A 24924-nucleotide genomic window follows, 5' to 3' on the forward strand; every position below is an offset into this window, starting at 1 on the left:
CCTCGCTACTTCAATCACGTTTACCTCGTTTTATCTCACCTTTAGGGAATGTAATGGCGATCATATAACCTAAACCACTTCGTCTTGCATTTGTTGGAAATGTAATACATCTCAAACCATTCCGTCTTTGTTTTTGTTGTGAACGTAATCGAACGATAAATCCTCCCCCCCTCGCGTGAACGCGCATTCTGCTGCGCTTCCAACGAAAGCGATCGTATTCTATATAAAACGCTTATTCAAACTATAAAGCGAGCTAATTATAACAATTGGGAGATCCTAGTCTATATAACGCGTTTATTTAAACATTAAAGTGCGATCGTATTCTACAAAATGCGTTTGTTAACGTGGATGAAAAAGTCACGCGAGGGGGTGGGGCGGTGTGGGTGTTGCGTAGGAGTCGGATTTGGGCACAACACCGGCTCGGGAGCTTTTATACCTGTGGTCCACACGAGAAAATGACGCGATGAGGAAGCGAAACAGTCGCCGGCGTCTGTTTTGCGGGCATACCACCGATGAACAGCGTGTTGGCCAATTTTGCGCATTTTCCATCCCGGGCAACCACGGGCAAAAAAAAAACGCAAAATTTTAGCCGTGATTCAGCCGCAAACGGTTGTGTGACCATAGGATTAAACCAAACAACAGGGACTTACTTCACAAGTGGAAATGAGGTTGCAAGACAAAGCAATATTGATATACAAATTTACACAATATCATCATTATCAAGCAGCTGTTGAGAGTTCAAAATGCTTGTAAGGGCCCGGTCACACAGACATTTGCGGCTGAATGACGGCTAAAATTTTGGGATTTTTTTTCGCCCGTGTTTACCCGCAATGGAAAATGCGCAAAAATGGCCAACCCGCTTTTGACCTGTGGTGTGGCCGGAAAAAAGACGCCGGCGACTGTTCCCCTTCCTCTCATCGCGTCATTTGCGGGTCCTTTCCGTGTTTAGACCAACAACAACCAACCAAACCGCCCTACACCCTCACGTGACTTTTCCTTCCATGTTAACAAACGCATTTTGTAAAATAAGATCGCAATTTTTGGTTTAAATAAACGCGTTACATAGACTAGGATCTCCCAATTATTATAATTAGCTCGCTTTATAGTTTTAATAAGTGTTTTATATAGAATACGTTCGCATTCGTTGGGAGCGCAGGAGAATGCGCGTTCACGCGAGGGGGGTGGGGATCTACCGTCAATTTACGTTCACAATAATAACAATGACGGAACGGTTTAATCTGTACTACATTTCCAACAAATGAATAATGAAGAGGTATTGATTGTATATTCGTCATTGCATTCCTTACTTCATTGTGAGATAGGATAATGTAAACATGGTTGAAGTAGCGGGGGAACGCTAATTTTGGAACCGGGCTGTAGAAGAACATGATGGTACAAATCGCAGTCTCGTGAGGAAAATGTTTACAAGCTACAGCATCATTCTTATTTTACTATCGAGTTAAGAAATGTCAAGATATTAAAATGGATTAAGACCAAGTTGTTATGAGGATGGAGAGGGGGTGGGGCTGAAGGGTTTAGTGAGGTTTACCTCATTACTTAATATCTATCAGAATCCAAATGTGTATTAAGGCATAATAGCTGGGATTCTTAATCTCAGCCAAAAAGCAAAGTTAAGGTCCTAGCTTCACAGCCTTACAGCAACCATAACAGATGCACCAAATAATTTATTCGAAATGAAGAGAAACTACGCTGACGGGGATGTTCACCCCTTTGACGTCACGAGCACGCTCGGCATTTGCGCTGTTTATACGCAGAGAAAGGCGTTTGACTGTCACACGCGTAACACGCTAATTTCACGTAATAACACCGCGATACAGGCACAGAACATGCTATTACCATGCTCCACCCACGATTACCCGCTGAAATTCCCCGTCCTACCCAAGTGTAACTGCGCCCTGGCCGCGACCATAGCACGTCATTTCTGCGTCATTAACTCGTGTTGACCACGTGTGCGGCACGCGTTTTAAACACGTGCTCAAACTTTTGAGCTGCTCAAAAGTTTTGAACGCGCCCAACCACGTGAAAATTTGCGACCGCGAGTAAAGCACTGCTCTATCTCGTGTATATTGCGGGCTCTAAACGTCAATTAACGACCAAGCGGCATCTGCTACACGACTGGATAATTCTGGTCGCGTTCGAGCCTCTCTACGCTCGTTAAAGTAATTGTACCCGCGCTCTGAAGAATAAACCAGGGCAAAAGTAAATCACGTTGCTACCCGCTCGCCAATTCCCGAACTCGAGTCAAGCACTGCTTCATAACGATTCAACGGCGAGCTCAATACGTCCATTTGCGTCCGCCTCTAGGGCAGAAATTTCTGGCCGTCATTCAGCCGCAAATGTCTGTGTGACCGGGCCCTAAGCAGCAAACCGTCTTGCATAGATTTTTATGAATTTATGAAAAATCATGGACTTACTACTCACAATCTGAAAGTACAGTCACGCTAAACATAGAACACAAAGGCAATACAAACCATCTAAGAATACATTTTTCAATTACCATATACAAAAGCACCAGAAAAACAGTAATGCAGTCACGTCTGGAAAAAAAAAAAACTACAACAGTTATCTTGGACAAGGACGTCATAGATTAGTGCAAGGACTCAAGTACTGTTTTCAATAACAAGCTGAATCATTAAACATCATGGGGTTAATATTAGACAAGTATCATATTGTGACATTTTCTGTACATCCCCTATAATGGTGATTGTGTGTTGTTGAAAATAAATTTTCACATTTTGGGAATATGAGTATTTCAGCTCATGCATGCACACAATTTATTCCCATTACCTTTGGTACCTGAATTCTGACCATAACTATTGCCTAAATAGTCGTGACAAAGTGACACAAGAACGCTGCTTTCATGGTTGGTGAGGGGAAAATGACTTAACAGAGGAAATTAAATTTAGTTAGCGGTGCAAAATATACTGAACATACGAGAGAAAGGTTTGCACCAGAAACCTCGAGTCCATAGGGAAACTGCACAACAGCATACTAAAATCCAGACAAAAGTGGTATCCAGAAAAACTATCACGGTCACAAAATGACACTGTAAAGGCTTGTGTAGAAAATAAACTTAGACTTCAAATACATTATGAGACCTGAGAGTGACTATTACATAATCACTTGACAACAATCTCCACAATCTCTAAAAACATTTTCATGAAGAAGGACATAGCAACCGAAAACTAAGATGAGTTTATAAGGGTGTGATTTCTTCTACACATTGCTGTCAGACATATTGTTATATAGACCATAGTCTAAATGTGGTGGTAACACAGTGGGAAAAAAAGAACCAATGTTGTGTTTAAAAAATACTGTAATGGTGGCCAAGTAAGGAGAAGACTGACCCTGTTGGCAGAGGAGTGGAGGTGGGAAAAGGATGAGCCAACTCACATATTGGAGCAAAATAAATGTGTTTGACACATTCAAGAGTGACTGAAATTCCACAACGTTCAGCTGCTATGCAAGCACAAACAGTCGCTCAAGTGAAGCGTACACTGATGCAACAGGCTGTGCGAATCCTGCAGGTCAGAATTGGCATCCACCTCCACCTTCTTGCATGTTTGATTCAGCTCCCAATTTTTGTGAAAGGCACCAGATTGGTGTTGGTGGGCTCTGTCTGTCGGGATCCAAACAATTGTCAGCTGGCAAGGCCGACAGTTCTTGTCTTCAGCGAGCAGATGTGGCATACACTTGGCATCATCCTAGCTCATGCTGCCGTCTGCTTTCCACAGAGGGGGAGCGACAGTCCCCTCTTCATCACAAACTTCCATTATTGCTAGCTTGTTATGAGGATTACAAGTAATCTGTATCCAATTGACATGAAACCAAGGAACATCTAGATGCAGAGCTGTAAGAAAGCACATGGAGCAAAAACAGGTTTACATAAATTTGACATACCACGTGAAAGGGCGCAGTCTTCGTAGCTGGTTCTATTTCTGTATTTAACACGTACACAAGGCGCACCCCAAGGTAGGGCGCGGGAGCCGTCTGCTTGCGGTTGCGTTACAACAACACATCTCTTTTAGGTCAAATATGATTGGCTGTACCGCCTTCTGGTGAAAAATCAAACCCACAAAAGTTTCTGTAACTTGCTCACAGGCGTCTTGATAATGCCCAAGAACTGCAGTATACCCAGTTATCCTGCCTAAACTGTAGGTATAGATTCAGACAAAGCCCTTGAGACATCCCTTCGGAGGACGCCAAAAAAAAATGGATGTAGACGTATCAAGGGTCTCCCACGAGTCTTCTTCGGAGGTTTCTCATGAAAAATACTATTTAGGTCTTAATGAATTAGGGTGGATGTCAGGGATGGACAACCTCAATGGCCACAGACCTTAATGTTGTGTCATAATTGTGCTCCAAACATGTGATTGAAAAAACAAGACAGTTATCAAGCTCATTTTTATCACTTGTGTTTGAGAAGATAAACCAACAACATATTGGGGTCTGCTTCCCCCTAGGAACAGGTTTTGGCCACTTGTGTTCGATTGCGTCTGTGTCCCAGATATGATGTCTAGTCACATTAGCAATTATAGCCACTACCTTGGTGCATGGGGCTTCAAACTGTGAGTGAGCTAGATCCAATCACATAACTCTAAACCAATATCTCTGAGAGCACATCATGGTTTATTTTTTCAGATGTGTGTATACGGATTTGATAGTTCTTTCCTCTCCCTCAAAGCACTGTCCTTTGATAAAGAGTGTGCTTTTGTAGACAAAATCCCAACGACTCAATGAGATTAAGATCCCTTGGCATTTTCTCCAAAGAGAACTACCCTTACAGCTTTTCAGAATTATGGTTTACAACTGACCCCTGTCGCACCTCTCTCACGGCCATCATTGATCCACTTTCCTGTTCTCCTTTCATCTTAGAGCAGAGAAGCATTGGCACCATTTCCTCAGTCCTTTCATCATTTTCCTCATCTCCCCAACAAGAGGGAATACAAGAGAGAAGAAGGGGACATTGTGAACACCGCATACAGAATGTGATAGCGGGAGAAGTCTGGCTCAGCCACGATTCCCTGGCATTAATTGGCTAACAATAACCTAATTTCAACCCAGCCTGACGTAAGATGTCGCCTTTGGCTAGCGTGCCTTTGATTGGTTCAACACTCGCCGGGTGTCCTGAGAGTGTCATGGTTTGATGATCCAATTGAATACATTTCTATCCCTACAGTATTTTATCTCTCGAAAAAGGTCTTTCTCTTTCTAGCAATTTGTCTTTCCGCTCACTTTTCGTTCTCACTGTAAATTAGGCAACCAATTAGCCATGACATTAGACAGGGTTGATTGTGGGTACCGGAATTTATTTGGGTTACCGTCTGCTAGATGTACGGAAATTAAGAAGTGACATAAATTTCAACTCCAGGAATTATATCCATTGGAAATATTGTCAGCATCTGACTGGCAGACTCCTTAAAGATCTGAGTCATCATTTTTATAATAGGGAAAGAGTCAACAGATGATATGATCGTTGTACTTTTACGTATCTTTATTCAGTTATATAGTAAGAGAACGGCATTCACAACTATCATAATTTCCTTGTCCTTTAATTTGTATTTTAGTGGCTTTTAAAATGTATATTTATTTGTGTGTTGCAAAAAAGGCAAATGCACAATACAGTTCATGTTTTTTGGACATCGCAAGGTTCACCATTAACCCCATGTTTTCATTCACTCACCGATGAAAAAAAAAACATTTTAATTATCACTAAACTAATTAAAAGATGATGTGAGACATGATGATGAGAGAAAAATGTTAAATTTAAAAACATCTAAACTTATTTCTGAGATAATGCTTGGCTCACCGAGAGGGACTGGAAACTACTGCTTGCAATCTTGCTGCAAAGGGGGACTCCTAAACAAATCTTCGTGAAAGGCTGGGTTTAAAAAAAAAAGACAAAAAAATCGTGCAATTTGGTCACTTGTGAGTTTCTATTCTTCTTTGTGCATTGTAGCATACATTTTCAGGTGCTATGTAATAAAGAGACACCTTGTTTTAGAATATTATAGGGTCCTTTTAACACTATGTACAATTTTATTTTTCAATCTAAACATTCACATTGCACACTTCATAAATACATTCATTAAAAAACACAAACTAAATGTTGGAGAACCTATAGCCTGAGTATTGCCTCCACCCATCATGTTCTGTATTTTGGCTGGAGAGAAACCTCCTGATGGATGCCACGGACACGTAATCCTTCTCGTTGACGGCTAATGTTTGTCGCTGTATTGTCAAACGATGTTGATGGGAAATTTGTCGTCGTTTTCTTCAATGCCACTTGGATGGATGCACGGTGTCAAATAAAGCACTTTGCTTGCATCACCTTGAACACTGGTAAAACACACGCACAGAAATGTAGGTACTTTTTGGGGAGGTGGCCATCAACTTTACGAATACGTTTTCCAATATTTTTATTGTTTTAGTACATTTTGGGACAAATCACACAACTATTAACAGGGAGCTGAAGGGAAAATGTACAATGGGTGTTTGATGCATTAAATTTCTAAGACCGCTCAATTTAATGCTTTTGTGTGACTCTTGCGGTCTTTCTGTATTTATGGTGCAACGTGCTGCTGAGGACACGGCATGACACATCCCTTAGAAAGCACTTTGCTTGAGTCTGTCATTTAATTATAAAGTTATGATTGCAAAATTTGAATCGTATGGTGGTTAGGACAGTTCTGGAAAGGCCTCTGATTGACTACAATTAATGCCGAAAATGTACTATTTTGTCAATGGATGCAGGTTGCAGGTTTTACTGTCCATCCATCCATTTTTTCCTCCTTATCTGGGGTTAGGTTACGAGGCAGCAAACTCAGCAGAGAATCCCAGACTTTCTTATTCCCAGCCACTTCATCCAGCTAATCTGATGGAACCCTGTGGCGTTCCCAAGCCAGAATAGAGACGTATCACATTAAGGTGTCCTGGGTCATCCCTTGGGCCTCCTGCCGGTGGGACATGCCCGGATCACCTCCTCAGGGAGGTGTTAAGGGGTATCCTTATCAGATGTCCGAGCCACCTTAACTAGTTCATCTCAATGCAGAAGGAGCAGCAACTCTTCATTGAGTCCCTCTCGTATGACCGAGCTCCTCACCCATCTCTAAGGGAGAGCCCAGAGGGAACTAATTTCAGCCGCTTATCTCTGGGATCTTGGTATTTTTGTCATGACCCACAGTTTACAACCATAGGGGAGCGTGGGAACATAGATTTACCGGTAAATTGAGAGCTTTGCCTTTCGGCTTCTTCACCACAACAGACCTGTACAGGTTCCACACGATCACAGACGCTCCACCGATGCGCCTTCCGGTCGTCGCTTCCAGCCTACCGTCACTCGTGAAAAAGACCCTGAGATACTTGAATTCTTCCACTTGGGGCAAGATCTCTTCCCCAACCCAGAAAGAGCATGCCACCCTTTTACGGCTGAGAACCATGGTCTTGGACCTGGAGGTGCTGATCTTCATAGTGCCCGCTTCACACCAGGCTGCAAACCATTTCAGTGAGAGCTGAAGGTCACGGCTTGTAGAAGCCAACAGCACCGCATCATCTGCAAAAAGTAGAGATGCAATGCAAAGGCTTCCAAGCAGAACCCTTTCCTGCCAAGGCTGCACATAGAAATTCGGCGACAAAGGGCTGCCTTGGCGGAGTCCAACTGCCACTGGTAACAAATCTAACTTACTGCCAGCAATACGTACCAAACTCTGGCACTAGTCTTACGGGGACCGCAGAACCCGCATAAGACAAAAACCACAAACTCCCAAAACACCCACCACAGGGCTCCCCAGGGAACACGGTCAAATGCCTCCTCCAAGTCCACAAAACATATGTAGATCGGATAAACAAACTCCCATGCACCTTCGAGGAGTGTGTAGAGCTAGTCCACTGTTCCACGGCCTTGAAGAAAACCTCACTGCTCCTCTTGAATCTGAGATTCTACTACCTGGTGGACCTTACACCGTAGGCTGAGAAGTGTGATTCCCCCGGGTTTTATTGAATATACTAAAATATTTAGAAGACAATTCTAAAGTTCATAAATCAGGTTAATGCTACGACAATGCAATATTTTTTTATGTATGTATTTTTTTAGGTGTTGTTAGTAATGTATATGTCTGCACTTAATCGTTAATAAGTCTTCACATGAAAAGGGTGACAAACAAGTTCTTATTCATTGCACAACGTAATTGCTAATATAATTCAAGTGACTGACAGTTTGAACTGGCGAGTAACACAGGCAGATGCTCATGGCAGTTCATTCAAAAGTGATTAAGATCAATATGCATCTTGCAGTGCTGAATTATCAACTCTACGCTCTAAGTGTTTTTATTGATTGCATGTTTGTTCCTCTGCACTTTATGTCCTGTAAAGATCAACAAAACAAAAAATAGTTTGGTATCTATTGAAATCATACTGTATGTAAAATGTACCAGAATAAAATAATAACATAGACCTGACGTGTAAGAATGTTTGTGCAAACAAGAAGTTCAAACTTATGTCAAGAATGGAATAGCATGGCATAGCACGTCATGGCATAGCATTGCATGATTGCCATGATATCAACTTTGTGAAACATTGTATGCAACAAGAATAGACATGGCACTCGAGGGTAAACAGGTAATAATGATTTCAAAGAAATAAAAGCCTGTCAGAATAAATAAGCGAACAATATTTACAATGTAGTGCTTAGAGACTAGCTTAAGTTGTAATAAATGTGCAGTGAAAGAATATGAAAGCATCAAACTGAGCAGCAACATCAAAAGAACCCCTAAATAATTTGCGAGATCAAATTTGTGTGCTCGTGTTTATGGTGGTGATGACCCCTGGGGAAGAGGCTGTCTCTGAGCCTGTTTATCTTTGTTTTGCAAATGTCAATGCACAGGTCAAGGATGTGGTGGAATAGTCTGTTATAATGTTGATGGCTCTGCTGTGGTATCATGAGCCGCCAATGTCTTCTGGACTGGGTAAAGCACAACCAATAATCTTCTGGGCTGTTTTGAATACTTTATCTATTTTTATCCCGTCTGCTGCCCTGCTCCCAGTATAAAATATGGGGAAACCGTAGTGACTGATAAAACAGGATGCTGTGCAACTAGAAAAAAAAAAAAAAAAACAAAGAGCTGTCAATTTTGCTGATATAAGGGAATTGTTTGCTTAAATTGACAAAATCGTCTGATAACACGAAAGATGTGCAAATAAGGGTAAGGAGACGACTACAGTTGCATGTTCCCGTTTACTTCTCTAACACCTCAGAAAAAGTACAAGACACTTTAGGATGTCACTGACACACTGGATTGCAACAATTGGCTGATTGTAAACCTGTTTTAATCGTAATGTTCTCGACAAAATTAATGTTAAAACCGCCCAAGGCACATCACATGATAAAAAACGGACTGATAGACAGCACCCGGATTGCAAATTGTAAAGTGTTTGTTCGAACAACAATGGAAGCATCATAAATCAACAAAAATCTCAAAAAAACAGTAGTCCAGAATACATTCTGTCAATCACAAACTTCCCGAGAAACAGTGCACATACAGCTTCTGATTTACTAACACTCTTGCTCTTCAACGAACATGAGAAGGATGAGATAAGAAAGCCACCGTCCTCTTTATTAGCTAGCCTAATTCCTAGCAAGTTTCTAGTTGCTGGCTAAGCCAGCAATGCGCCCGGATGCCATGATTTTTGTCTGCCTCTTGCTCTCTGACAGTTGACGTGCATTTATTTGAACAAAAGGCAGCACCCAGGCACCTAAAGATGGTGCTTTACCTCAGACCTGCCTTTATATTCAGCCATAATCATATTTCATCACTGTCATTGCCTGAAGGTGTGGTAACGCCTCTCAATAAAGCACACTGCCATGCCCACGCTCACAGACGACAAACGAGAGGTCAATTATTCTTCTCCTTTCATCTTCCTCACCAGTCTTTCAAGAGGTATTGACTCATTCAAACCGCTCACTATTATTTCCACAGAGCGCATGTCCAGAGTTGTTGATAATGCTTACCCTCAATTGAGTCACTTCTTGGCAAACAATGCACTGTTGTAAATGTTGCCCTTTTTTCTTATTTTATAATATTTATAGTTATTTTGTCACATCAATATAAAATAATCCTTAAAATGTTTATTATCTGAAAATAATTACAGCGTTAATTATTGCTAAACATATGGTTGTTTTTAACTGAGATTATAAAAATATTGAAAACTTGGCAAACTTTTTCCTATCTTTATCAGTTATATGAAAACAAATAATATGAATGCTGCCATCTCCTGGCTTGTGTCATCATTGCAGCAGCAGTCAGCTCGTTCATGATGAGTGTGCTTGTACGTGCGTTTTAAGACACACTCTAATTAACTCTTATTTTTTATCTTAGAGGTTTGGATTTGTCGTTTGGACTCTAACTGAGGAAGGCCTTTTTTTTAATTTAACCATGTTCATGCTACACTGAAAAATATAAATTAAAAAAATTAAAAAAAACTTAAGGACCAGCATAACCATGACCAGCATATTCCGCCCGAAGTGCTCTACTAAATGCAAGATAAACGCAGAAAGCCACATTGGTATATGGAGGATACAGGCTTTTTGATCTCAGTTGGGCATTGTTGACACATACTTAATGGATAAGATATTTAAATTTCAACTTTCTTTCTGCTCAAAGGGTAACCTACAATAATTGAGTGCATAAGTGGATGATCAGACAATACTTAACACGTGTCTGCATAATTCCTATCATTCATTCTTGCATGTGTCGATCCATATTCAACCTCGTGACCTATTGTGTCAGGAAAAACACTTCTCAGCATGTCAGAATAACGGTTTCGGGCAAGGAGAGCCATTCATTTGCATTTAGTCCTCCTTCCAAAAATGGTGCCACACAAACAGAGCTCAATTCATATTCATGAGTTCGCAGCCGGACTGATGCCCTCATTGGCCCCTGTCACGGCTCAAAAACTGCCTCAGTGATCACGGATAGTGCTTTAGACGGTTCTTTGTTAGCAACAGCATTCCTGTTGACCTCTGAGTGGCAACTCTTATAGATCTTCACTTCTAACTGTGCGCGTGGCAAGGTCCACAGGTCCTACCATTGAATGGGGTCCGATTTGGGGAAACCCTGATCTAAAATGAAGTGCGTCGGCAATCTCGACAGTGAGCTTGCTTCATTCAATATTGATGACACATCATTGCCTTGTTTCTTTGCCGTACCACTTTGTTAGAACAAACCATGGATTTCCCTGCTCGATAATTGCCGGTTGTGTGGACGCCCTTGCGCAAAGGATAACTATTAACTTTCGAGACCAAATACTATTGAGTACAAAAGTAGCTGTTTAGGTAGTTTGCATTATACATTTTAATGACCGTTTGAAAGTTGCAATACTGTTATTTATTTGGCCACTATCCCATTTAAGCAAACTTGTATTATAATTTTAAAGAATAATGAAAGAAAAATACCTATATGAATATATTAGGACGTTTTCAACATTTTCACATGTTCTTGTAACGTATTCTTATGACAACAGGTTTCTAATCTCAGCCAATTGAACAAGAGTCCCAACTTGTGGTCACAAGTCATATCAATTTGAGCGGGAAAAAATGGCTGAATAACACCCAGACACCTTCTTGTAATGGGAATCTCAGTTCAGGCAACTTTGTTGTGTATCCCTCTTTGTCCTGTTAATGTTATCCCACGTTTATATATCATGCTTTTGCTGCCAATTATTATTTATTCCCGAGTGTCGTGTTTTTGAAAATCTCTCTTCTGTTAGTTTACTTAAGTGTGTGTATCTTAACTAAAATATTTTCAACAACCAAACTGGCACAGATAATCCACTCAGAGCCCAGTGTGTAATACTTGACCACTAGATGGCACAGAAGTTGCCAGACAAACATGGTGGCGATCTTCGATATGGATTCCATGATGTAAAATAAACACAAATTTTGGAAGCCTACGTTCTGAGAGTGCCGGTCTTCTGGTGATCCCAAGAGCAAAGAAGTGTTCTGCTGGTTCGAGAGCGTTCTCCATCCGGGCACCGGTGCTGTGGAATGCTCTTCCCCCTGAGATCCGATCTGCAACCTCAGTGGAAATGTTTAAATCTAAGCTTAAAACTCACTTCTACTCTATAGCATATGAATAACCTACTCTTTTTGTCGGCTCCAGAGCAGGGGAATGTATAATAATATTCTGAAAAATAGTTTGTGTAATATAGTGTAATAATCTATGAAGCCCTTTGAGACTCTTCGTGATTCAGGGCTATACAAATAAAAATGACTTGACTTGACTTGACTTGACCTGTGATTTTTTTTTTTAAATATAAATTAATGTGAAAGTTCAGGTATTTTTGCCCGATATTTAAATCAATGTTTATTTTGTTTTTTACTAAATGAAAGTGTTTTGTTCCACTAGGAGGCACAACATATAGCACATTGTATTTTTAGGTTATCATGTACCCGAACTTCATAGTATGTAATTATGCTATTTTTTTTTTATCCAGGCTCAAAAAACTATCTAAAAACAAACATGGTCTTTGAAAGGCAAGGTAAACTTTATATAGTAATTAAACTTGTCAATTATTTTTTTGTATTCAAATAATTTATTATGTACTAATTGATACTCTAAATTCAGTATATCTCTATCTCTATTTGTCTCGTTATATCTTTATCCATGTAACTGTCTCTCTCTCACTTTCTCAATATTCAAACGTTATTTTGAAAGGTTCATTGTCATAGTTTAGCCTTTATGCGCAGGAACAACATTTTTGAATTCAGCCTCGGGAATAACAACTTTTTATTTTGTTAACTATTAATTATGTTTTTCTTTTTTTGGGACAAGGTGTAAGTCAAGTCACATTTATTTGTATAGCCATTAATCATAGAGTCTCAAAGGGCTGCACTTAACACCAATACAACATCCTATGTTCTGAAACCTTGTCGTGATACGTCGAATACATCCCATTTCAATCCCTAATGTTGAGAGCTAAGCAGGGATGCAATAAGTACAATTTTGGTCAGTGTTTTAATTGACTCAGCCAGAATGAAACCCTGACCGCCGCATTTTAGGGTAAAACTATCTGAAGGCCACCGAGCTTTTCACTTTTGAGTGATTCTCAGGCAATATTCCTACAGCCAAAAAACAACATAGTGACTAAACCGAGAAATCAAAACAGTACATTTTGAACATGTAGGTACTTTCAAAAAACGTGTTAATCGTTGAGACCTCAGGGTTGAATCTGTTAATACGTGGCATGCGATCACATCACGGTAATGATTTAATAGTGCTGAAGGAACGAATCAATAGTGTGACACTTTGCCCCCTTAGCTGTTAATGCTATGGCTAATGTTGTTGTGGGACCTATCAGAGAAAGTTGGTGTGGAGAAGTACTAAACTGCTCACTGATGACCATGTCTGGATAGCTTGCATGTTAACTGTAACAACTATCACAAGGGACCCCGAGCAGCTGATGTTGGTCTGGAATCACATTGCGATATTCGGCACACGTCTCCCCTCGGTCATTATTTTCCAGTGACCTTAACTGAAGCCATTTTGTTTAGCTTCTACTTTTTTTCTCTCTGGGTTCAAAGAAAAGACTCGTTCCTTTCCTCGAATGCACCATATGTCGGGGGTTTCACCCGATCTGTTTTTTTTCCCATGTTGTATCTCCCTTCGAAACTACATATCTTACATAACATATTTTCAACTGAGACAGATTCAAAATGTCAGCAGAAAAAATAGATCAATTAACGTAAAGGAAATAGTCTTGCCTGCTTGTTATTATCAATATTTTCCATGTCAACTGATTTTGTTCCCTCCCTTCACCATGTGTCTGCTGAATGCAATTTTGTTTACATTACATTTTGCCTGTTGGTAGTATGTTGATGCTTACCAACATTATATACCTATTCTACTCTAATCTTGTTATTTACATATTCTTTCTTTTTAAACTATTCTATATAATTACCTTAAATTATACACTACAATATATTTTTTACTCTATCCTTTTTATGCTGTTACATCTATTATGTTATCATCGAGTGTCCGCGTGTCAAATAATTTCTTGTATATATCATGTTTATGGTTTATACTGGCTGAATAGACAAATACAATACCTTAAAAAATAAGACAAGTTACACAATGAGTTGGGACCAGTGTCCGTTAGATTTCTGGAAAACAAAAAACAAAACAAAAAAAAAAACGCTCATTGGTTAATAGTTATTTCATTTGAAAATTAATGAAGTTACCCCCTAGATTACTGACAACTAAAAGTAGTTACACATTTCGTTTTTACTTGCATAGAAGCCTGCGTTCAAATAGCCACATAATAATAAAACAAAAAAACAGTGCACACCAACCTGTGGAAACAGTGAGCCTTTCGTATTTCTTGGCCGAGACGCTCCGTACAATTTTTTGTCTCTGGGTTTCAAATCACTCCTTTTCATTGCTGAATACTGTCCAAAATGTTTTTGGTGTTTTTTTTGCTGGAGGCATGGTGCATTTTAAACATAATTTAACAAATAAAAATACCAAAATACACCTTACTTTTACCTTATATTCTGTGCTCATGTTTGTGCCAATATTTGTTTTTGTTGGTTTGTTATTCTTGTAAAAGCCACACCCCCCTCCTCAAATACGACCTACCATTCGCTACTGGTCACACACAATCTAATAACTGTATATAAGCTGAGTGAATTCAGTGTTCTCGCACTCCATGCATGAGACGACAGCACTGTAAATGTTTTTTCTCTGTGTTTTTTAGGGAAATATAAACATGCCTACTCTTTTAAAATGTTGGTGTATCGAGTGTTATAGGTGACCAAGTGAGTGTTGTAGGAGTATTCAGCATTCAGAAAACACTGTATTTCAAGATTTGCATTTATTGATTAGAAGAATAACACACCATGTAGTAATGCCAGTATAATTTAAAATAATCTATTCATAATGCATTACAGGACTCAGAACAAAAATACGTAATTTCATCCCAGGAATGCATTCCTGTGTGATACGATATTTTGTAATCTCTATAATTATGGCAAACATATCTAATTATCCGATTATGAAATTACCGAAGTCAGCCAAAGCCATTGTGACTACTGTAAGAAGGCACACTGCAACTTGTATCCCAGGAAGGGCTTGCATGCTATCGCTTTGTCGATGTAGCATGTACTTTGCTCGGTGTCATGTCGGCAGCTCAGTGGGAGTGCAGATACCTGTTGGCGAACAGCAAGCTGATGGAGGAGATAACAGCAGGGAACGCCGTGGACCCCTTTCCAAGCTGACAGCCTCGGGTAACTGATTTTCCCCAGCCGCCGCCCGACTCTCGATAAAAAAGCTCCCTTCTCATTTTTATTCATTTCCAATCTTGTCTATTTCCCCCACAGCTTTTTTTTTTTGCTAACATTTGAATAGTCCGACGTGATTTGTGATGAATTTGCAAAACTGTGAACATATGGTCTGCTTGGCCTTTTCTTGAAGTCTTTACAAAGTGGAGATTTTCTTTATGATGGCAAGCCTCACCGTTGAACGAGGTGTGATTAAAGCTCGATGCGGCGATAAGTGAAGAAATCACAAGAGGATCGTGGAGGCAGATATCAAATTACTAGGTACATGACAAAGCCCGGAGGAGAGGGTAGCGGACAGAGCATCGGCTGAGTTATCTTTGTCTCCCTGTTGATATGTTGCTATAAAAGACAATGCTTTGTAAGAAGATTGATAAATATTTATTAACTAGGGTAAATCCATTGTTCGGTGTAATTCAACCATTCATCTTTTAAACGAGTTAGCTATTTGGCTAGCTGTACTCTATACTGTATATACATAGTTATGGAACTGCAACTTCACTCAAAAACAATATTCATAGTTCCTGAATCTGAACTACTTGATAAATCCAGATTTGTGTATGTGTGTTTGGTTATGACTTAAAGGCTCCGAAACGGCGGAACCAATTTCTTTGAAAAATTACAGTTTTACTTGAGGCATCCGCAATGTTTTAAACTAGTTTTCGCGTCAAGGCACCCCCAATGAACATCAACAAAATCGCTAAACATCCGCTCTATTATAGTCTGTTTTTGTTGGGTATGGCCGTTTATGACCACTGACCAAAGCAGCAACATACAATCTTCTATCGCAGGAGTGCCCCCTGGAATGCCCCCCAAGGACAGCTGAGATGCCTGCAAACCTGTTCTGAAATTAGCTTACCAGTTCAGGTCATTGTGATTTTCTAAAAAAAAGATTTTTGTTCGTGGTTGATTGAGTCTACTTAACCCTACTTCCAATCATAACCTGGTAAAAACAAAATAACAACATAGTGATAACATGATTTGTTGTCTTAGAAATGTGTATCAAACTGGCTGCCCTTTGCCATTCTAAGTAACAAAAAGCAGCTCCTAATTCAAAAATGGCTGGAGACCCCAGTAATATATCAGCAATGCTGGGCCATCCGCCTGTACTGTATGAACTTATTGACTCCATAATTTTCACCAATTACCATAAGTTCCGGAGGACAGAGTGCACCTGAATAAAAGCCGCTTGCACAAATCTGAAAACAAAACTCAATTTTGTCTTTGTACAAGGCGCACTGGATTTTAGGCTGCAGGTTTGAAAAGCCATACAATTAACTAACTCACATCCAGTTCTTGCATTTTAGGCCCAGCGCACACTTGGCACCAACCAAGTGGAGAATTTAGTGTTGACACCTTTGGCTACAGAAAAGCAATGGCGTCATGACGGCACTCACCTGACGCTGATTTCAGCTGTAGCTTTGAGTTTTTCCCTAAGTTGTTCAAATTGTGTTTTTGGTTTTTGTGACCGTTCAATATCATATTTTAAAAATAATTGCCTGTATTAATTATGCACAAAAAAACATGAGTGCTACATTGCGTAAAATGTGAGCCCTTTATTTCTAGACATCAGCACCGGGTTAACTATACTGTAGAGAATAGTGCTAGATTGCCCCGCAGATATGTCTAGCTGTGTTGTTGGCATTGGTGGTTGTTGCAGTAATGGGCCATTGCATTCACGTGTTATCGTTCCTCAAGGATTAAAAGAAACTTCAGTGACCTGACATTGACGCTGATTAAAACGGAAAGACGGAAGCACTTTTGATAGGTAACTATCAGCTGTTCATTTCTGATGTATGAATTGAGGACTTGATTTGTGGGTGAAAAAGTTGAAATACAGTAATTTAGAAATATTTAATAAAGGACCGTTCCGTTTTTCGCTCATTATCTATTATGTGTCATGATGTCAAAAACATGGACTAATTTCCCTCGAAGGGTCCCATAAATGTTTCCAGATGAGACCTCTGTATTTTGTTTTTAAAACACATCCGTTAAGGAAAGGAGAAGCTCACCATTTTCCCTGATGCCACCACAAAAAAATAAAAAAAAAATAAAGCGCATCATATTTGAAATACATCTTTCATCTTTCATGTTTAAAATTGTCCATCATATTTAAAGCTGCAAGGTTTAAAAGAGAGCAAAATAGTAGCGGCTTGTAGTTCGGAATTGACAGTATTGTACTATTGGAGACCCCTGACTTAGACCAACTCGTACAATGAGGAGCAAGTTATTTTAGCAATTCCATCACCTCAAGTTTCCAGTTGACAGCCCGTCTCATTCGCGGCATCGGCTGCAGTTTGTTTTTGCAGAATGTCTAATTCATATGCATTCATCACCATAATAACTGCAGATGCGATATGCGAAACAAACTCATTCAATCTCCTTGCACGAGCACCTGAAGGTCCCCACCCCCAACCGATGCGGAGGCCCTTGGGCTTTTCTAAATATACATGAAGTCTAGTTAGCATCATGCACAAAAACACACACACAAAAAAAAAACAATAAATATGTAATTAAAATTAAATAATTTATACATGTAACAGGCTTCACTTAAAACAATGATCCTGTTTCATTCTCATCTTTAAAATTAAAAAGACATATCCTGTTATTCTGACTTTAAGGTGCACCTAAAAAAACAAAATTGGCCAGACAAGTGAAGTATATGCCTTATAATCAGGTGTGCCTTGTGCACCACGGAAAAAATGTGGACAAAATTGGAAATGCTGAGTTACATTTAAGTGTGCTGCATACGGTAACCGTACTGCCTTTGAGGTACATATACAGTAGAGTATAGAGTGGTCTTCAAGTGCCTTATTGTAGTTAACATGTTAAAAGGAAACACAAGAAAACAACAGAACTTTGAGGGCAGCTCAGACACCAACGCTTTTTGCAAATCCTCTATGGTTGTTGCTTTGGACAGTAATTGTCTGCAAGTATGAAACATATTGTAAATACTTTATCGAGGATTTTGTTTTTTGGTGACATTTTGCCAAAAATTACTTCCTCTTCTTTGAATTGCTGTACAGCTATACTGCATACAGTACCTGTTCCACATTTGACAAATATATAGAGTGGCCTTAAGTGTTGGAATGCTAATAATAACATTAGTGGTGAGGGCAGATGTCCCAATTATAATTTATATTCTGTCTAATACATTATTTTAAATGTATTATTTTATGCAAGTCCTAGTGTGGTTTGAATTTAATTTGTCCTATTACCCAGAGCAAATCATATTTTTCAGGGATCTACATTATAATCCAGTGCACCTTATCGTGCGGAAAATATGGTATATTTTTTCCGATTCGAAACGTTTTTTGTTTTCACCTTGCATTTCAAAATTCACACTCCCACCCTTGCTTAATGTATTACTTGGTCCTCCGCTGACTTATGTGCGAGTTAATTTGTTAATTGCTTCTTTAGCCATCTGAAAGGAATCAAACACATTTGTGCACGCTGTGGCGAAACATTAAAAGCGGGGGTGCGACATTAAAAAGAACGCAGCAATACTGTTGTTGTCTCCCACTCACATAAGACACGTCTGTGGTTGCAGCTCGGAGCATCCCCGGTGAGCTTCGTGCTGTCATGATCATTTAGTGCATGCTCTGCTTCAGCCACCAGCACTGAGCACAAGATGATAGATACTCTGCCTTGTGGGCTCTTTTAACTTCACAATTGTATGGCCCAGTTCTGTCCACCCACCATTTTCCTGCCCAAAATAAGACGGCAAATGCAAACATGAAAATGTTTTACCCTTTACTTTAGGTAAAGTTTTGTTTAGCAACCCTGTGGAGATCTTTTCTATTTTTTTGACCATCAAAGACGAAGCATTATAAACTCAACTCTGTTGATCCAGCATCAAACTAAAGTCAGTGTTAGACATTTTCATTTTTAAAGGGACAGTGTGTATTATTTAGTGCCTCCTAGAGGAAAGAAACAAAATCTTCATTCATTAAAAATATCTACATTTATTTGAAAAAAAAAAGCAAAATTACATTAACTATCAAGTGTCAACTACAAGTGGTAAAACTTTAATTAAAAAGAAAATATTGATACTATTTTTCTTTCTTTTTATACCAGGAGGTTTAGAAATTTGTTTTTATTTAACAGATCATGAGACTCCCTTAAATGGAGATGAGAAGATTTTTTTAACATCTTCATGCAAAGAGTACCCCCCAAAACTAATATTTTTGTGTATGGAGGGGCAAAAAGGGAAAGAAGAATAATGGTGCAGTTTGGTCATTTTGATGACTCTGTAGTTTTTAAAGGGCTATAAAAATAAACATAACTTGACTCTATTCATCTTGAGTGCTTTTAGCACTCATTTTTGATTTTGACGCCAGATTCAGACTTTATGTTCTGAGTCGAGCAAGATCAATAGAATTTAAAGAATTTAAGCTTTGTCTTTCAGTCTTTTGCTTCATCATTTAGCCTTTAATGATATTTTAGAGTACATATTTAAATAACAGGTGAGAACATATGTTTTCTAGACACAACACATTTATTCACAAACAACGGGATAAACCCATTTTTATGTTTGGCATTTAAATGTGAGAGATATACAAGATATAAACTCTCTGTTGGCAGAATTATTCAGATAAAAACACTTATTGAGGTTTTAAATCTACATCGTGGATATCCCAGCCCAGCTTGACCGGCCATGCTCGCTGGCCGCCCAGGCTAAAACTGAAAACATCTGGTCAGTAGGCGTGATTTATTGATTTCACACATAAACAGGAAATGAAGTCACACATAAGCGCGACTTCACATTAAAATTAAATAAAATTGAGAAACGTATTTACAAATAATGGAATTAGACTGATCTTTGAAACGTGACTATGTGTATGTGTGTGCTGATTGTTTTTATATTAGGAATATAAAAACAGGTTAATTTCATACCATGGAAGTCTGAGAAATACACAACCAAAAACATACAACTTTACATTAATGTTATTAACAGTTGAGTGAAGGCAGTTTCACACCTATAACTACTCACCACGCTATGCAAACTCAACACTGCTCTCTAACGTTCGGAGAGAGCACTTAGTTTGCATATTATATAATTGTATATGTACATATAAATATATATAAATATATAAATATTATATATATATATATATATATATATATATATATATATATATATATATATATATATATATATATATATATATATATATATATATATATATATAAGTTAAATCCACCCCATTATTTATCTGTTGTCAACATCACATTAACATTAATAACAACAAATTAATTTAGGGTTCGAGGACCAACAAATCTCAATTTAGGATATTTATTTCTGAACAACTCTGACGGCATTTTTTTGTCAACAAGAAGTTGAAAAAAATAAAACAGCACACACTTGGGATAAATATGAAACAGGTTGAGGTGGACTTTACAAACAAACAAAATAAATAAAATTAACTAACAGAGCCATATAAGATATAAATAGCTCAGTTTTTCCCTCAGGTTCTGCAATGCAAGAAAAAAAATAGATGAATAAAACAGGTCATGATATTGTTCTTTTTTAAAGTTCCTTTATCTTTTACCCTATCTCAACATGGGATTTTTCTTTCTATACACAGAACTCCAATCTTGTCAAAGCCAAGCCATTAAAGTTCGGGTGTTGTATCTGTAGAACTGAAATATCCTTACTTGCAGTAGAAAGAAAGGCCATATCAAATTAAGAGCCCATATTAATGATGAAGAATTGTTTAACCGCTATTCATTGTGACGTTTGACATAATCAGGCTTTTACATTAACAAAACATCAGAAACATTTCTGTCAATTGATTTTGATGGATTTGTTTTCGTTGGCTGGGGAAGATGTTTCTTTCACGAGAAAATTCTTTGGGATCTTCTTTTATCGTCAAAACTTTAGTGGATTGGTGACATTTTGGGGTTGTTAGTCATCCATTTCGCATCAATGCAGACATCCAAGCTCACAGATTTACCCCAATCACAACACAAATGCACAATTGATTTTGGATTCACGTTTCTCCTAGAGGAAGTGATTCCTCTGATTCTACTCGAATCCCACCAATCCAGCATGTTAGAGAAGTATTATAGGATCCACTTCCAGAAAAGGTAAACTTATGGGTGTATGGATGAGCTGAGCATAAAATGCAATCACAAATCTAGTTTTGCACTTTAAAAGTGCTTCTCCACAGTTGTAAATAAGAGTGAAAATGCTTATTGCCTTTTTTCCTTTGGCTAAATGAACACTTTAACACCAGTCACACTGTGGGGGTTTTACATAATTGGCAGAGGGCTAATTGACTTGATGGGCTCATTTGTTTCACTTTTTGCTCGAAGATAACTATCTGCATTTCCTTTAAGCCTGGACAGCAGGTGAAACAAACAATGATGACTTTTTTGTCTTTTAATGTTTTCTCATTCATTTTTTTGCTCCCATATAGATTAATTTGATAATGAGTAATTACAAGATTTTACTTCTTTCAGACATTTACATCAATAACGTAGTACCAAATACTGGACTGGATACACTTGTTTTCATGCTAGTGCCATGATCATGTTGCTCATTTTCAAGCTCCTTTTTGTTTTACTTGATTCACAATGCTCGCAGATACGCACATGCAAAACTGTTTAAGAAAAAATACATTTCACAAATACAACATATTTTGTTTCACTGTGCCTCAAACCCAGACGGTTGAATCGGTTTGAGTTAGTTATGCAAATGATAATACAATACTATAAAATGTGTTTGATGTTTACATTTGCCTATTGCCATGTTTGCCTTTGTAGTGAAACTTACCTACCGTACCTAACTACAGTACCTACCTGTCAGTCTGTACATTTACATTTTGAGTATTTAAATGTATATGTGTCACGATTACTGATTTGACACAGCTGTGCCAGCTCTTTCGGCGACAACTGCCGCGGGTTCTGATTGGCTCCCTGTCAGTATTTGAACCCAGTTCTGTCTGTCCCCTTTTGTCAGTCCGTCTGCTAGCCTCAGTATATACTAGGCAAGCCTTTTTCGACCCTGACTCCCACCTGTCCCGTTTTTGCTCCCGTCTGTCTCCGGCTTCGACCTGTTTGATCATGCTCTCCCGTCCCGGCTTAAGACCTCTTTTTGTCCCTGACTATGTCCACTCTCCCTTTCTGGCTTACGACTCGTTTCCAATCCTGACCACGATTCTGCTCTCCTGTCCCGGCTATCGACCCATTTTTTCATCCCTGACACCGCCATCGCCTGCTACGGAAGATCCACTTCCGTGTTCGGATCACAATCAGAGTACGAGAGCGACTTGCTTCCCGCGCCCAGCGAACACCGGATCGTGGGCGCAGCTGTTATTTCTCCCTTCAATAAAACTTGTAAGAAGCGTAACGCAATTGGGTCCTTTTTCTGTTCTGGTCTCTGACATTTTTTTTTCAAATTAAGTGCTTCAAAAGAGGGCATATTACATGATTTGACTTTTCATATTTTATGAAATGGTCAACAATAAACACATAAAAGCATGTATATGTAAATGTATACATGTTTATTTATTAAATTACATTTCCCTTTTGGTTTCGGACCAGGCATCACAATTGATCTTTTCTTTTTTTATTTTCTATTTTTTTTTTTTTTTTTACTCTTGGACTGGCCTCTATTCTTTTTTTTCAGATGTGGTCCACCTCTCAAAGTTTGCCCACCCCTCGACAAGAACCATATCAAAATGAAAAATGAAAATAAGTAAAAAAAAAATCCATTTTGATAAAATCCAACATTTGAGCTTATAATTGAAAATAATGAAAACGTAAAAAGTTGAAGTTAACCAAATGGCTTTTACACAATATAAGACAATATTTTCTATGGGCTGCCACTGGTCTGAACTTGAGGTATAAATTGAATCTGTTTTTTGTTTTTGTGGTGGGAGCCTTTTTAAAAATGCAGTTGAGTTCGAATTACATTGAAAAAAAAGCAGAGGCAACATTGGTCATTAGCTGAAGCCTTGGCAACTGTGATGCCACAATCATACAACATTTTTGAAAATATACATATTGCTCTTCTACTCAAATTGTAAGTATACCGTGTTTAGGCTAGGGGGTTCGATAAGTATGTGGGTTGACACAATATACTTTTCACTGTCCCCTAAAATTCAACATTATCTGTGATTACAAATGTAGTTCATTATGTCAATTCACTAGATACAGTAGGTCACACTGACTTAACCAGCAGTAACATTTTGTGGTTTGTCGTTCATCAAAACCAAATGATTGTGGTTTTGTACATTGTGTGTAGATGATCATTTTCAAGCAAAGCTTGTGAATGCTTGTAAAATGTAGTCATCTCCATGAGAGAAAACCAACAACCCTCTGCAGTTTAGTATAAATAGGTTGTAATTTAAAGCAATTATTTTTAATAAAGCTCAGCCACCAACACACAGTCATCCTTCAGCAACAAATGGTCCTCCTCAAGGAAAAAGACGAAGGCAGCTGATGGACCCCTTGATAGCTCTTTTCAGACGCTTTACAGGACACGGGGAGGAATTTTGTCCAGTGAATGGCTGAGTGCTCCAATTTAGATTGTGATACATATTCATAGAGCAGATGAGATATCAGTTGCAGTTTTAATACTTCATTACCCGTTTGGAGTGTATGCTTGGTCCCAAGTTTGAAACGCTTGCTAGAATATTCACTCTTTTAAAGTTGTCTTAGTTTTTCAAGACTCAGGTGCAGTGGGCATGCCCTGGATTAACAAATTGCAAGGCGCACAAAACTGCTTTTCACTGAGCTAAATGACAGTGCCAAAAAAAAAGAAAAAACAGAGGCCAGAATTGTTTGAGTTATATTTTTCTTTGGGCATGGGTCGTTATGAAGGCTAGGTTGAAGCTTGTTGTCACCGCGAGGATTTGGCTTTTGGTACAGAGAGTCTCCACATCAGCCAAACAGTACGATGAATGCTGGGAAACACCTCTTGTGACACCATCTGCTGCTTTACACTCTGTTCATATATAGGCACAATTAGCTTGCAACGCTAATTGTGAAATTTACACACTGGGGATATAATAAACCCGAATGACTTAATATTTTGATGAGCAATCTTCATCCCTATCCTGTCATTTTTGTTTTGTTGAATACTTGATGAAATAATAACAAAACAAAAAAATACATTCTAACACAGAATAATTCTTCAAATCAACATAATATAAAACGAACATCAATCACAATTGAAGTACTTGTTTAGCACATAATATGACAAAAAATAGTCAAGCCACATTTCAGTTTAGGGGTTGTTGAAATGGTGGTCTCTGCAGCTCTTTGAGACTTTGTGATTCAAATGTCGAGTTACACGTTAAGTCGCATTACGACCACAATATTCTCCGAATACGTCAAGTTACAAGTCAAGTCACATATATTTGTATGGCCATTAGTCAGAAACAGTCTCAAAGAGCTGATAAAACATCACCTAATCCTCAACATTCATGAGAGCTAGGAAACACCAAAGAGAAAATAGCATCAGGACACATGAGTAACCCTGAGGAAAAAAAAAACCTATTGGGCGACCAGGCTACAATGTATGTTGAGGAGCCACTCGCTCATAGACAAAACATAGTCAATATAGA

General features: G+C 38.7%; 1 protein-coding gene across 3 annotated transcripts in view; it reads left to right on the forward strand.

Annotated features, from left to right (window-relative positions):
• The window catches only part of grid2 (glutamate receptor, ionotropic, delta 2), a 669082-nt gene that overhangs the window by 224058 nt on the left and 420100 nt on the right, over positions 1-24924 (forward strand). The window lies entirely within an intron of this gene.

Source organism: Urocampus carinirostris, chromosome 5 (genome assembly GCF_059441175.1).
Source record: "Urocampus carinirostris isolate Australia breed hairy pipefish chromosome 5, RoL_Ucar_1.0, whole genome shotgun sequence".
In the NCBI taxonomy this organism is placed as follows: domain Eukaryota; kingdom Metazoa; phylum Chordata; class Actinopteri; order Syngnathiformes; family Syngnathidae; genus Urocampus; species Urocampus carinirostris.